The sequence below is a fragment of the Choloepus didactylus genome, chromosome 4, assembly GCF_015220235.1.
Source record: "Choloepus didactylus isolate mChoDid1 chromosome 4, mChoDid1.pri, whole genome shotgun sequence".
Taxonomy (NCBI): Eukaryota; Metazoa; Chordata; class Mammalia; order Pilosa; family Megalonychidae; genus Choloepus; species Choloepus didactylus.
Window position 1 is genome coordinate 189,915,704 of NC_051310.1, and position 15,091 is coordinate 189,930,794.

The window sequence follows — 15,091 nt, forward strand, 5'->3', positions numbered from 1 at the left end:
GAAATCCATTCAATAACAATAGGTAAGTACAAGACCTCATCAAAATCAAATCAGTCACTGATGTGGTCTTGTGCTAAAACAAAATTCTTTCCTCTCTGGATGTGGACCTGTGATACCTATAATAAGTTATCTGCTTCCAATATATAAAGGAGAGACTGTCATGGGATAAACATTCCCATTGCCATAAGGAGAAACTGAAAGGAAAACAGGGTTAACAGTATCAAAACAGTTCCTAAAACACACAGGGCATGCTTCATTAGGTTTCAAAGTCTGAGAGTTATTTATCAGATGATGTTTTATCCTTGGGGCTTGTGAGAGCAGGAGTCCAACAATTTCTAAAGTCTTATATGGCAGCCCTTTTCTCTCCAAATGCTAGGGTAAGGCTTCAAAATATCCATGCACTGGGGAAACCACATCTTTCTCAGCCACACCCTCCACAAGCACCAGGGTGGCACCCAAGTCTCTTCCATCTCCAGGGAACATGCTCAACCCTATCTAAACATGCTCACCAAGAAATGTGCTCCAATCTCTCTGAGGTCTCAGGCAGCAGCACTCTTCCTGAGCATTGAGGCAGAAGGCCCACACTCTGACTCCAGGGCAAACTCACTTTTTCCATGGCTTCAGTTGCTCACCTCTCCTTCCCAGAGATTTCTTGACTTCAGATCTCAATTTCCATGGTTCTGTCTTTGAAGAAATTTTTCCTCCAATTTTTTTCTCCTCCATTCCCTACAGCCCAAACTGGCAGTGGTTCCATTTATATAGATATTGCAAACTATTGTTGGCTTGGTGCAAGTATACTGGGGTCAAAACCATCAGAGAATCAGACTTTCCAGAAATCCTTTCTTGATAACACCATCTCCAATCCTGGCTTGTACTGAAATGGCAGTCAGTTTCCATGTACGGTTAAATCCTCACATGGGGCACTATCCCCTGCGGTATCACTTCCTGGTAGCCCAGAATTTTGCAGTCCATTGATTTCTTATTTCTTTGCACCCAAGACTTCAATTCTTAGCATATCCCTTTCCTCTCACATTTTACTATAAGCTGCAAGGGGAAGTCAGGCTGCGTTTTCAACTCTTAGTTTTGAAATCTCTTCAGCTAAGTATCCAAGCTCATCATTTTCAAGTTCTGCCTTCCATCCAAAAGCAGGACTCATCTTACAAAACTCTCTGCCCCTTTAAATCAAGGATAGCCTTTCTTCCATTCAAAATTTCTGTTCAAGTCCACATCAGAGCTATCTTTAGATTCCATGTTTCCAGCCACAGTCTCTTCAAAGCCATACTGGTGAACTGGTGACCAGACTTCAAGTAGCAGGCAGGTGAAAATGCTCGCTTCACTGTGGGTAGCTCATGTGCACAAGCTCCTGCTGTTTCCCAGGCACAGGGAGAGAAAGAAGCACTCCCTGAAGGAACACTGCAGGCAGCTGTGGGGATTGCAGGGACTGCCCAGGTGGCAGCCATGACGGCCACTGCATATGTGCAATATGTTTGGGCTGGTGTTCCTCAAACCCCAGTTGGCCACTATCATGGGTGCAGTTTTTGGTTTCTGGTGCAGCCCTGTGTATCTCTGGAGTTCAGAGATATGGAGTTACTCTTGGAGCCTGTGCTGGTTTCAATGTATTAGGTTGCCAAAAATGCCATGTCTTTGATGCAATCTTCTGGAGGTGGATATATTAGTGTTGATGAGGTTGGAAGCTTTGGATTAGATTGTTTCCAATGATATGTGACCCACCCAACTGTGGATGATTAGACAATTTCCATGTAGATGTGGCCATGTCTATGCAGCATGGTCCTTGATTAGTTTGCTAGAGCCCTTTATAAGAGCTCATACTAGAGTTTCTGCTGCAGCTTACAGACATTTTAAAGACAGCTGTTGAAACCTGATGCTGATATTTGGAGAACACCACTCTGAAACACAATCTGGGAGCAACAGATGTCAGCCACATGCCTTCCTCACTAACAGATTTTTGGGATGCCATTGACCATCCTTCAGTGACGGTATCCTATGGTTGATGCCTTAGCTTGGACATGATTATGTCCTTAAGACAGTAACTTTGTAACCAAATAAACCCACTTTATAAGAGCCCATCAGTTTCTGGTATTTTGCATTCTGGCAGCATTGGCAAACCAGAACAGAGCCCATGGCTGGGAAATGTCATGGAGCAAGTCATGCCCAGAACTGCCAAACACCCATCACCTCAGCCCCTATAGAAAATGGTCCATCATTGCCACTGCCTGAGCCACCCTCCTGGATATAGATAATGGCAACAGATTTTTAATGCATGGCATGAGCAAATGCCTGATCAGAATTCTGGGGATTTTCCCCTCCCATGTCCCCAAATACCCCAGGACTTACAGTCTTATTTTTCTAAGATTTCATTTTATTTCCATTTTAAGTTGAAAGACCAGTAAAAAGATTTAAAAGGGAAAATGTTTGTTTCACCAGAAATGACTCCCAAGTTAACTCTTTATATATCTATGTTCTGTTCATTATTGCTCTGTACATGCTTGTTAACAGTATATAAGAATCATGACAGATCATCTTTGGTTGTACATTTTTCAGTTAACATATAAAGATATTTTCTGATTTAACCTAGTCTTCATAATTATAGTTAGAGCTGTATGAAAAAATAGAAGTTGAAATTTAGAATTTTCAGCCACTGTTTTTACCTCATAAACATGTGCATGTGCTAATCTGTTGAAAAGAACTCTGATTTCCCTGCCTACAGCTCATTACAAAAGTCTGCATTCAACAGTTCCAGATCACCTCACAATCCTACATTTTAATTTGTTTTTCATTAATATGTCAAAAGGAAAATCTCCGAATTCAAGTCTGAATTTTGTTCTAAAGCATTCTTGATACTTTTTTTTTCCCAGTCTGATACTCCTGGTGTGAACTCCAGCCAAACACTTTTTCATCTTGATTTTAGTGTCAAAATTTCCTCAGTATGAGAAATTTAACATTGATGGGTAAATTGAAAACACCAAAGACTTTTCTTCATTCTATGTGTACATAGAATGTATTATACCATGTGAAACTTCACATGTATTCTACACATTTCTTTGTAAGTAAAAAATTTCTCACATTTTTTCATTGAGTAGCCACTTCAACAAGTATTATATCTTATTCTCCTAGAATATTCTTTTCCTAGTAAGGATATTTCTGTCCATTTTTATGGTTTAGGAGTTATTCCTATTCTGAGCTATACTTGTATACCAAAGGATGGAGCTAAGCTGAAATTTATTGTAGGTAGTTACAGACTTTGAGTTCATCCTAAAATAGTAACATCATGTTATTTAAAGATAGATTGTAAACAAAAGTATTTACCCATTTATTACATTGAGAGATATTTATTACACTCATGTGTGAATTCTTTTATTTTAAATGCTAAAGCTATGGCTGAAGACTCTTCCATATGCAAAACATATTTAATGAGTTCTCTGATGTCCAATAGCAGAATAATGTCTAACAGTTTTCCTATTTAGATGGTAGAAATGTTTTCTCCCCACTGTTAATTACCTTATGTCATCTGAGGCTATCAGTGAAGCATTTCCCACATACATGGCAGGTGCATAGTTTCTTCTCACTGTGAGTTCTTTCATATAACCACAGTTTACCACATAAATGGAAGGATTTCCCACACAGATGGCAGACTTATAGTTTCCCCCCAGTGTGAGTTTTCTCATGTTGCCTATGTTTATCATGTACATAGAAGGATTTCCCACATATATTGCAGACATATGGTCTCTCCCCAGTGTGAATTCTTTCATGCCACCTAAGGTTACCAGAAAGACTGAAGGATTTCCCACATGTACTGCAGACATATGGTTTCTCCCCAGTGTGAGTTCTCTCATGCTGTCTGTGTGTAGAACTATCAGTGAAGTCTTTCCCACATACATGGCAGACATATGCTTTTACTTCAGTATGAGTTCTCTCACATTGTCTAAGTGTGGTACTATCTGTGAAATCTTTCCCACATCTGTGGCAGGCATACAGTTTCTCCACAGTGTGAATTCTTTCATGTTGTCTGTGGGTGGATCTACCAGTGAAGTCTTTCCCACATGGATGGTAGCCATATGGCTTTTCTCCAGTGTGTATTTTCTCAAGTTGTCTAAGGCCAGAACTACTTCTGAAGACTTTTCCACATAGATGACAGTTATATGACTTACATCCAGTTTGAATTTTATTTTGATAAATGAATGAATGATGATTGAAAACTCTTTGAAATTGTGTGTTTACATTGGGTTTCTTTCCCATGTCATTCATTGTGGAGTGAGTAAAATATTCTCCCAAATCTTTACTTTCCTGGGAATCCTCTTCAGTGTGAGAAATCTACTGGTGTAAATGACAACAGAGACTGTTAATGATGTGTCCACATATATTTATTAACATAATTCTCTAGTCCAATCATTCAGAGAGTCTCCAGTTATCCTTCATTATAATAGTTCCATGTACATGGGGTACTACATTCTTACATGCACAGATTTTCTCTTGTATCATCTCAAATGCCAAGCTAATTAATTTTGAAAACTTCATTATGTTTCAAAGAAGAGGTATACGAATGATGTTTATGCAATTGTCCTTTTATAAGACTTCAGGTTATGGTTTTGAACTTAGGTTAATTTTTTGCTTAATTGAAACTTTTCACAAATTTTTGATGGGAGAGTGAATAATATCATCTATAATTATTCAGGTGATTGTGATGATCTCCTAAATTATTGAATCCTATCTCTCTAATTAGGAGACAAATGTTCACAATCATGAAATTTACCTTTATCTTGTTGGTAGATGTGTCCTTCTTAGAGATATGTTGTATGGTTATCATTTCTTCATTTTTATAGTCACTTTCTCTGCCTGGAACAATTTTAAAAGCATTATAGAGTGGCATAAGCAGAATGAAATATTTGAAAACCCTCAATTATCATGTGATTATTTTTCAAATATTGTCCTTTAGATTGGACAATGATGTAAAATTAAGGTGTACTTTAGGAGGTAGAAACACTTTTCTGGAAATTGAGAAATAAAACATTTTCAGCATTAAGGTCAGGGAAAATAAGAAGATAAGAAGATGCAATATTCAGTGGTAAGGAGAAGGAAAATCCTCAAACAGGAGGACCAGAACACAGGCCATTATGTGAAAGTTTAACTCCCATAAGTAAACAAATATACTTTTCCTAAGTAAAAGACAATCACAGATGGATTCTTGAATAGAAATTGATACATGTATGGAAAAATTACAAATTTGAGTAAATTTTACCCCAAATTCATAGCCTACATTTCAGAGAACATCACTCATTTCAGGAAATCTTCTGTTGATACTTCTAAGGACCTGCTCATTCAGTGACAATGCCCCTCCTCATAGTGAAGCACAGAGTCTTAGAACTCACCTGGACTCTGTACTTGGAGAAACCTTAATCCTTCTCTCCACATTTCTCCTTGTTCTGACTGTGAAAGCACTTCTGATATGCTGACATGATACCCTATTTATGAGAAACAGAAGCATAGATTTTGAGATCTATAGTGATATAAGTTCATGATCATCCAGGGCAAACTATGAGGAACAGAAAGTAAGCTCTTATAAACAGCACAAGGAAATGTAATTTAAATACAGTATATTGAAAATCCTTTTCCTGAAAATGATGATTCTTGATCTTCAGTCAAAAACACTAAGGATATATTGATGCCCATGCCTAAATTCCTGGACTACAGTAGCCTCAATATATTCATACCAGGAGAAATTATGATTCCAAAATGGTTGAAGTATATTTTATAAAAGTTTCCAAAAAACATAAGCTCAACCAAAACAATCTATGTTCTATGTGGAAAATACTAGCCTTCTCTGTGCCAAAACTTCACTACAGTCCCTAGTGGATAATAATTATCTAGAGAATATTTATTTTTTTCTACAGAAATAAAATTTATTGCATTCTCACATAGTTATTAATGTTGGAGATTGAGCAGCAAAAAACACCTGAAATTTTAGAGCAGAAAATCACATGCCACTAGTGGGACACATAAGACTTAAGGAATAAACAAAAACACAAAGTTTCTTTTAAGTACCCATAAGAGATATGAAAGAATCAGAGTAGAGATCAGTGTGGCATATGGGGCCATTGTCTAGATACTTGAACAACTTGATGCTGGATTAAATAGATAGATGGATGGATGAATAGATAGCTGTATATAGATAGAATACTTTGAGAAACTCACCCATGAACACCAGATGTCTGATATTCTCCAGCATAACATCTCTGAACATCTTTCTCTGGTTCATGTCCAGCATGGCCCACTCTTTCTTGGTAAAGTTGATAGCTACATCATTGAAGGTCATGGATACCTAAAATGACATAGGCATTTTGTTCAGTCAATGTCATCCCTACCAGTATCCAGAGTACATTGGATGAAATGAGAACCCTGAGGAAGGGTGGTGGTTGTGTACAAAATGCTCAAATGGTGTTTGGGATTCCAGCTAGATTATTCTTACTGCTTACCCAGCATCTATCAGATACACTCACAGAGACATATACACTCTGAATACATAAAACTTCACCGTAAGGCAATGTTGCATAACACGTGGAATGATGTAACCTGAAAATTTGCCAAAAAATCTGAAAATAATAACTTCCAGTTGTTGATCATAAAATTTTCTCTTGAGAATTCATAACTAAATCTCTTTCATCAAATTCAAGTAAATCCACAGACTCATCATAAGGGATATTTTGTGTTATGCCTCAGAATATATCTTATTTTGGCCAAGACACTTGCCTCATCACTGACCTTTGGGCTAGCAAAGAATTTTCTGTCCCTGCAGACATAACTTCCCAGGTTTCAAACCTAAATCTTTGGTCATCAGCCTCATCACTGACATGCTTCACCCAGAATGCACAGGTGGCCCCAAATTGTAAGGTAATCATCCACACAACCATGGGTCCCTGAGTACCCTTTCCTTTTCACAGGTATTTGCTTTAAACCAACTAATCACTGACTCCTCTGGGAAATCTACTAACTTACACTTTTGGCCCATATTAAAATCACGATAACAAGGGTCCCTTTTGCTCAACTGTGTGCTGCCCACACAGAATCAGGGCTATTCATGTTTCTCACTGGCTCCACATGGCAACCCTCTCTCCCTAGAGTCTTGGAGTAATGAAGTACTTTTTCAGGTATTATTCTTGCACTCCCCAATTATGTAATACCTCATGTGCACTCGGATATAAATTTAAAATCCAATTTCACCAATTTGAGGCATCTTCAATGACCTCAGTTTCCCTGTCTAGGAAATGTTTTAACAAAATGCAACAAGTTTTGAAAAATCCAATGAGCTGATGATTCCTATGTAACCAACAATTGTTAAGCAAAAGTGATAAATCTATTATTCATTAAAATGGAAGATATAACTGAAGTGAAGTATGTAACTCTGCAGAAGTATACAGTCTTTATACAGAAATTCAGAAGAGTATTATTCCTCTATCACCTCTAAAATTCTCAGGTTTTTATTGAGATATGAGGGTAAGCTGTTTAGTAGGAAAAACCAGGGCCCCCTGAGACTACTATACTAAGGGGAAGTCCTAGGGTGACTGTTCCTATAGTAGAAGTCCTCCCATACTCAATAATTACCTGGATCTCAAACTGGAGCTTACATTGTGTCTCCTGTATACTCATCTTGATTCTGTTCAGTGACAAATAGACTTGTTATTTGCTCTGTACTCTTGAGAGTTCTTCAAATATTTTCACTGGTTCTAAAATTTTACTATACATAGAATACCCCTCCTGTGTGCACAACTTAAAATAAGGAAACAATATTCCCTGTTCATTGCTTCCACTTACAAAGTTGTACAAATGTTTTTTAAGAGAAAAATGGTTAACTGGGGACAAGATGGTAATGAGAATTTGCAACATCTTTTCAAAATGTGAATATACTCTCTCAAAACTGTAAGAAGTATAAGACAAAATAAATACATTCCTTTTCATTGTCTTTACTGTCCTCTTTCTTGTGCTGTCATGAACATGGAATAGTCCTGAACCAGCATTCATAACACTGGACTCATTGAGCTCAGCTGATGAAACTTATGCCTCCATATTGGAGTAAGTTGTGCAATTTCTCATCTCTATCCCTTATGTTCACCATAATCCTAAGCACAGCACTACCACTAAAATAGTGATTGAGTGAATTACTTCCACACTGAGGCCATAGGATGTATGAAGAAAATAAATCCTCTCATATCTCTTCTGTGAATACACAGCTTTAATAGAGATTGGACAAATTAGTGTAAATGGTGGAGAGAAGATTATTTTTTACCCGCTCCCTTGCCCACCATAATTATAGCAGAGTCCTGGGTATACACAAGTGGATCTCAAATATGTGAGTATCCCATGAGTGTACTTAGAATGTACCAGACAAGTATGGGAAATCTTCATATCTTGGAAAGGGTTAAATTTCAGTAGAAATAACAATTCCCTACTCACCACTGGTTTCAATGTCAGTAGTTCTGCCACCAACTATCTTCATCTGGGTTTTCACTATCAGACAGTCCAAGCACTAAGCATCCAAGCTGACGATGGAGTGAGAAGCCATGAGAATCAAAACTTGTCCTCTTACATATACCCAATCCTTCACCTGGAAATACCCCACCCAGTTCAACCAAGAGAAACATGTAGTCTACTCAAAGAGAAACAGGAGAAGGCCCTCATCTCCTAAACTCATATATAAAAAGGCTATGGATTATGTTGCTAATAATGAAAATGTGACTACAGATATATTATAAATAATAACATAAAAATCATTGTGTTTCATGTGTTAATTATCCCATGGTGCTCAAAGTCTTTCAATTTCTCCATGATTCAAAAATAGATATCTCACTTGAAGAGTTAGACTTTTCTGCATCTACCCAGCATCTAGGACTAATTACAGTTTCTTAATTCGGCTGCAAATGAACTCCCTTAGGCATTTGGTAACCATGTAGCCAGCAGTTCAAGACTAGGAATCCCTGAAGTGGGTAAAAGGGCAGACTGTTATCTGGAGGTGTAAGTGTATGTTTTGGAGGGAGAGGCATCTCATTCTGGGCACTGGGAGGCACATTTAAGAAATCCCAAATCAAAATAGTGTCATCATGGGAGCTGTTGATGATTTGAAACTCATCAAACTGAAGCTGAAGCACCTGACCAGAATGCTCCACCAACATGCACAAACACAAAGGGCATGCTGGTGTACAGGGGTCAAGAGCAGCTTGCAAGTTCCAAACTATAATTTTCCCATCATGGGCCCTGCTGACAATCCTCTTGTTATCAAAGTGCATGCATTGGACCAATTATTAATGTCCCTCTAGGACTGTTAAACAGATGCCACACTTGATATTCCATAGCCTAATGGTATTATCTGATGATCCCCTAACAAGTAGCTGATCCCTGTACAGGAGGTAGGGAATGTCTCACTTGTGCCCATTTGGAATAGAAATTCACAGGTACCCATGCCTCACACCTTGATGGTTCTGTCACCAGAGGCACACATGATTTACTTATCATCAAAGTCTACCACATTGACAGTAGTGTAGTAGCCAACCAGGACATGGCATAAAGTGACATCAGTGGCAGAAGCCATGTTCCACATGGTGATGGAGTTGTCCTTAGAACAGGTCACCATGAGTCCATGGCTAAAGTGTAAGTGCAATACGGCCTCATTGTAGTGGATCAGTGTATTCAGAACTTCACTTGTGTTCACATTCCATACTCTTACTGTAGAGCCAGTTACAATGACATGTTCATCATACTGGAGACAAAGGACAGCGTCTCATTAACACTTTCAAACATTCCAAGCTGGTTTTATCCCAAATCTTAATAGAATTATCTCATAGGCCACTGATAATTTTTTCATCACCATACTGTAAACAGTAGACACCTTTTCTATTTTCAGAGTGACACTGAATCCTCTGCAAGTTGTGTCATCCACACCACCTATTAGATTCTATAGTCTCTATATCCTGGATAATCTTTGGGTATAATGACCTACAAAATGAATTTGGAAGGTCATCTGTGAGTCTGTTTTTAAACAGGTACTGATCCTACCCTCTTTTTTCTGAAAGTCCCTTCCATAGAGGATCTGTGCATACAATTCATTCAATCATCTTCTAAAGCATTCCTTCTGAGATCACTCATTGCCATTCTTTACAAACCAGCTCTGCTGCACACAGAGACCTGTAATCCAGGTAGGAAAGAAAGTTTTCTGCTACGTGATCTTAGCCTTGCTCTGGTAAAGCAGTAATAAAGTCCTACTGCAACATGGACTTCAGGTAAGAGTTAATATGTCCATGCTGATAGTGACACTCATGAAATAAAATGTTCCACAAATTCCACTTGATCTGATTCAGAGCACTGGTCAAAATATTTAATAAAGAAGTCTTTTGTCTTTTTGATACTTTCCATCTGATGGTCTCTTTCTGGAAATGATCACAGTTGATGTTCCATTAATTATCTGGAAAATATTTTGTGCTTCAGATCCACCAATCCAGAATGAATGGGTGTATTCCCTTTCAGACTAGTCTGAAAAAAGACAGCAGTCAAGCAACTTCCAAGATTCTTTCTGTTTATAGTATCCAGCTTTCTTCAACAAAATGCCAAAAATACACTCTGGCAACATGAACTCAATTGTCTTGTCCTCATTCACTGAGTCAGGCTCCATGGTGGCCCCAGCAGCACTGCCTCACTCTCTCCACACAGCAGTGAATGGCTCTGGTGGAAGAGGTAACAGCAGAGGAAGCAGAGGCCTAAAGTTTTCTTTTAAATCAATGAGGGAGAAAAAGATAACCTGTAATAGAAAAATGAGATAATGATATAAAGAAAGGATTAATAGAAAAAAATAAAAATGGGAAATGGAAAAAGAAAAATTTAGCTTTATTAATGAAATAAATGTAAATTAGCATAGTAAAAAGTAGGTATCTCTAACTGATACTGCATGTGGGTTTTTGTCTTCTCATGCACATAAATATTGTGCAAATTCTCAGATTTATGTATTTTTCATTTATGCTCTAGCATAGGTCCTCCAAGACTATCCATGCCCTCTGGACCCTCACTCCATTCCTGCTCTATCCTTCCCTGGCCTTTTGTATGCACTTGCTGTAAGTCATCTTGGTTCAACTCCTTGGGGTTTTGGAAAGACCACTCTCTCAACCCCCTTGTCATTGATTTTCAGAACTTTCCCTATTGGATTTTCATATTGTGCAAGATTGAAACTGTTTTGGACCCCAGAAGAGCCACAATCTTTAATCTAATCTTGTTGGGTGAGATGATTGATTGTTTTTTTTTTCCCTGGAGGTGTGACCACATCCACTTAGGGTAGGTCTTAATTAGATCACCTGAGTCCTTTAGATAGCTGAGATCCCACACAGACCCAGAGACCTGAGTTGTTGGGGGTGCAAATAAATGTATATTTGAAGATGCTAAAATGAGAGATGAAGCATAGAGTTTGTACCAAAGATGCGAAGAGAGCACCCCCAGATGCTTAGAGAGAAATGCCCTGGAAGAGTAAGCAAGGATGCAGAGGAATGAAGAGAGAGAAACTACAAGAGACAGAAGCCCAGAGACATTTTGGAGAAATCTATTTTGAAACCAGAACCAAGGAGCAAAGGAAGAGCAGACTCCAGCCATGTGCCTCTCCAGCTGACAGATGTGTTCTGGATACCACCCACTTTTCTTTGGTGCAGGTATCCTCTTTTTGATGCTTTAGTTTGGACACTTGGGTGGCTTTAGAACTGTAAGTTTGTAACCTAATGAATCCCATTTATAAAAGCCAATCCAGGGAGGCTTCTGGAAGATGGCAGTTAGGAGAGACAGGGTCCTGGGAATATCACAGGAGATGTGATAGAAATATTTCTGGAATGTTTTTTGCTACAAACTCAATGTCCTCAACCAATACAGGTCTATTCACTGTTTCCTCAGTGAACTGTGGCAGTTTCTACCTTCAAATTAATTTGTCTATTTCTTCTAAGTTGTTAACTATAGGCCATGAAATTGAGATTTTCTAAATGATCCTTGAGGCCCCCATGACTGAGGCCAAGATACCCTATACATAGGAACCATTCTGGGCCACTGGCCCCAAACCCTCAGCACCTGCCCTCAAACCATGCACACAAGGGGAGTGCCTGCCATGGATAGCAGAGGCCTTCACTACCTTCCCTGTCATGACAGATTTGAGACAAGGCTACATTCCTTTCCTTGGCACCTGGGAACCACACTCCAGGCTTCCCATGCCCTCCAGACCCCAGGACACAAGATCCACCCAGCCAGCCCTCACACCCCTTTGAGGATGATGGGTGTGTGTGGCTGGGGAATGCTCTCAGGAAACCTAGTGACTCTATGAGCCACCTCCACATGGCCATTCTGCTGACAGTGCAAAGGGAAACTGTGCCGGTTTGAATGTATTGTGTCCCCCAAATGCCATTATCTTTGTGGTCTTGTGGGACAGACGTTTTGGTGCTGGTTAGATTTGCTTGGAATGTGCCCCACCCAGCTGTGGGTGGTGACTTCGGTGGGATACTCCTATGGAGGTGTGACCCCACCCATTCAGGGTGGGCCTTGATCAGTGGAGCCATATAAAACATACTGACTCAAAGAGACTGAACAGAGTGCAGCTGTGAGTGACGTTTTGAAGAAGAGCAAGCTTGCTAGAGAGGAACATCCTGGGAGAAGGCCATTTTGAAACCAGAACTTTGGAGCAGATGCCAGCCACATGCCTTCCCAGCTAACAGAGGTTTTCCGGACGCCATTGGCCGTCCTCCAGTGAAGGTACCCGATTGCTGATGTGTTACCTTGGATGTTTTGTGGCCTTAAGACTGTAACTGTGTAGTGAAATAAACCCCCATTTTATAAAAGCCTATCCATCTCTGGTGTTTTGCATTCTGCAGCATTAGCAAACTAAAACAGAAACCATCAAGTAGCCTGGGAAACAAAGACAGATGCAACTCAGGGTCCCATAAGTCTTCCCAGAGTGGCTGGCAGAACCAGATGGAAGGCACACAACAGAGACCATGGTGGAGTCCATGGTGGCAGCACCACACATCTGGGGCCACCTCAGCTGATTCCCATCAGCAGGGCAGTGACTTCCATTCCAGGCCCAGCGCTAACATGAGCTCCTGGCTTGGTTCACCAGAGTCTGTTCACAAGTCATCTTTCCTTGCACAATGGCCAGCAACTGGCCCAGAGTGACCATGTCCTTGTCTGTAGGTTTGGGCTCCAGCCCATCTGGCAGCACCCCTGGGCTTTCTAGTCTCGGGGTAGGAGGGCCCAAGCTGACTGCCTGTCTCCTACAAGCATGATCACCTGTTGGTATGGGAGGGGAGAGGAATGAGTCACTGGCTCTCAGGCTCCTTAATGACAAGTGGGTGGAGCCAAGATGACGAAAGGGACAAGGGAGTCACTCTAGCCTTGGGGAGGTTTGCAGAGGGACAGCTCAGGCCTGGGAGATCTGAGAAGCACACACTGTCTCCACCCCCAACTGATACCCTAATGGGAGTAGGAACCCAAGGTGGGTTCCTCCATGGCCCTGGATGCCTTCGACAAGTCTTGGAAACCACACCCATCATCTTCCCATGACCCTGGGCTGCATCTTTTTGGGAGTTCTGTGGCTGTCTGGGTCAGAATCCACAGTAGCCTGGAGGCCTAGCTGGTGTGGTGCTAGGTGGGGGTGGGGAGGGGAAGAATGAGTGCTAGAGGGGTTCTGGGGTGGCCGGGCAGGATCCGCCACAAGGTCGCCAAAAACAAGTGAGTGGCAGCCTCTGCGCTCCACGGGCCTTAGCAGAGAACCTGCCCACAGGCCGTCCAGGAGCCTGAAGTGTGTATGAGGCTCCACCCACTGTCCCACAGAGCTGCAGCCGCCGGTGCAGGGAGTGTGTGGCGTGCAAGCAGGTCTCGGGCTTTCTCCTCACCCTTGTCTGCCCTGGTGCCCTCTGTCCAGTCCACTACTCTTGCAAGGCAGGGATGGATGGGCAGGGTCACAGCTTGCCACCCTGCAATTAGGGGACTGGTTAGGGGACTGGAGAAAGCAGATTCTGGGCATGTGCGGGCAGGTAGGGTTTTGATGGGGTTGTGCATGGTGACTGGGTGATGTTAGGGTTGGTGGTGTCCCTCTAGGGACTGAACTGAGCAGAGCAGTGCTGTCCTGTGCTAGTGGTCCTTTGTACAGCTCTACTGCCTGAACATGCTGGTTCTTGTGTGATCCTTAAAGCTAATCAGGTTCAAGCCTGGTTACTATTTGGATGGGAGGCCATCTGGGAATACTGGGTGCTGTAGGATTTTGCCAGGCATATTGAGTCCCCTTGGCTCCCTCACTGCTTCTTCTTTTCACCACTGCCCAGACCATGGTTCCTCCCTGTGAATACCTGGAGCCCTCCTGCCACAAGCAAATACCTGCATGGACACCCACTGCCCTAGCTCCTGCCATTACAAGTTCAGGCAGGCAGATGGCTGTGACCCAGCACATCCATATGTGTAGCAACCCAGAAGAAACCCAGGCCTGGCATGGGCTGGGCTCAGACCACTCCTAGGGCCAAGGTCAAGACCCCTTACCCTCTAGACATCTTTTCATCCCTCCACCCCTGTACATTCACACCTGCATTCAAACCCTGCACATCATGAGCACTCTCAACCTGGACTTGGCTGCCTTTCCTGGCACAGCAGTGATGAGGTGAGGGAACATAAATTACTTTGGCACCTGGGGCACACTATCCAGTCTTCCTGTTCACTCCAGGTCCAAGAGTATAGGACACACTCAGCCACCTCTCCAGCCCCTTTGAGCACAATCAGGGACCTCTGCTCTCCAGAAACTACATGGGGCATTCTGCTCCTCCCAATCCTCTCTGCAGAGGAAACAAACCTACCAAAGACAAGACAAATTTCAGGTCTCCACTGGTCTTCCCACTTATCCACCCCAGCTGGCTGATCTGCTGTTATCCCTATCCTGCTATCCCTATCCTAGGATCAGAATCCCTTCTCTGACTGCACTTTCCACAAAGTTTTTGACCAGCTCCTTTTTTTTAAAATTCAGTTTTATTGAAATACATTCACATGCCATACAATCATCCATTGTATACAATCAACTGTC

General features: G+C 41.4%; 2 pseudogenes; both read right to left on the reverse strand.

The window, feature by feature from the left end:
• Nucleotides 1-6,331, reverse strand: part of LOC119533050 — a 28,062-nt pseudogene extending 21,731 nt beyond the window's left edge.
• Nucleotides 6,332-9,012: 2,681 nt separating this feature from the next.
• On the reverse strand, nucleotides 9,013-14,082 carry LOC119533051 (annotated as a pseudogene).
• Nucleotides 14,083-15,091: the final 1,009 nt, after the last annotated feature.